Source organism: Penaeus monodon, chromosome 20, assembly GCF_015228065.2.
Source record: "Penaeus monodon isolate SGIC_2016 chromosome 20, NSTDA_Pmon_1, whole genome shotgun sequence".
Taxonomy (NCBI): Eukaryota; Metazoa; Arthropoda; class Malacostraca; order Decapoda; family Penaeidae; genus Penaeus; species Penaeus monodon.
The window spans coordinates 44,262,951-44,264,554 of NC_051405.1; positions in this window are offsets into that span (position 1 = coordinate 44,262,951).

The following is a 1,604-nucleotide window of genomic DNA, read 5'->3' on the forward strand; positions in this document are numbered from 1 at the left end:
GCTATACCCACTTCAGAATTTTGGCGGACTGCATCAAGTGTGGCTGCTCTCCATCTTCCTTGCCTTCTGTTTCACTTCTGCCTCTACTCATGTCTGTATCACTGCCAGATTCTGATGAAACCTCAAAATGCACCTTGTCAAACTTTACATGCTTCTCTGGAACCTTCTGCCAATCTCTGGATGTTAGTTTCAGGCCAAACTGAGAGAGAATACCATCTAAAGGTGGGGGCTCAGTTGCAGAGCTCAGGTGTTGCTCATTTTCATCACTTGTCGGTGTGAATTTTGATTTACTGTCAAGGCCATGATGCCCTTCTCCACTTCCTGTCGGTCGGTGACTAGAACGACTCTTCTGTCTGGGATCAGGCCTCTCTTGAGACCCGTATCCTGGCACCAGGTAAGGGTCTTCCTTCCCCACTTTTGGCGCTTGCAGGTTCAAGTGGGCATTCCAGTTTAAGCCTGGCCCAGGATCTCTTGTTGGAGGAACTGCCTGATGGAGATTCTGACTCTCCATGGGAATGTCTTCAGCAATCTTCTCATCTATGGACTTCAGAAGTTCATTAAGGAATCCTCGGTCACTCAGAAGATTGCCATTTTCTTGAAGGGTAACCTTAACATCATCCAAGGAAAGGCCATCTGAAAGGTTTTCCGTGGTGTTTGAAACCTTTGGTGGAGGAGCATTACTGCCAACTCTATCTTCATTTACATTTGGCTTTAGCTTCACAGGCTTAGTTCCCACACTTGCAAGAGATCTATGTCTTGACTTCTCAGCATCCTGTTGTTCACCGCACCAAGCAGATATGTCTGCATCAGACCTCTCCCTAGTATCATGGCCTAAATCAACCAAAATGGGCAAACCTGCCTTCTTGAACAATAAAGGCTTCATGCTGCTATACAAGCACTTGTCCTCGCCATCTGTCTCGGAGTCAGAGATGTCTGTGGTGATGCTTATTTCAGCAAGTTTGTTGCCTGAGGGCAGGGAAGGGACCCCACTACTTTGAGACAGCTGGGTAGCAGAGGAAGAATTGTCGTCAACCTCTTGCGTCTCTTCCCCCTCCATGATCCTTCACATCGGCCGCTCCAGCAGAGGGGAATCAGTGACAAGAGTCAATCCAGAGCATGACAAATACACTATCTATCTCGTTTATGACTTGACGGAACATATGACGGCTGCATGTCTATTTTCTGTGGTTGGTAATACACCTGCAAAAAAAAAGGAAACTAAATTTTTAAAATCTTGATTATAATCCTATATAGGGCAGCATGCCCGACTAAATCAAAAGATAAATGAAAAAATTTATATACCTTACTAGCTTCTTAGTTTCAGTTCATAAGCATTATAATATACTTGATTCTCAAGGATCAAACCAAAACCAAATACCAGACTTTTTCCTTATCTTTATAGCCTAGTGTCTCCCTCCCCTGCTGATGTTACCAAATAAACTTCATTCCTGAATATTTTTTCCCACTGTCAGACTGCTCCAGCCAATTTAGGTTCTGACCTGGAACAAACGGGACGAGAAATCTTCCTGACATTTTTCAAACTACTAAATATAGAATAACATATAAAAACTTAACAAAGATGAACCAGAGAAATTTAAGGAAAA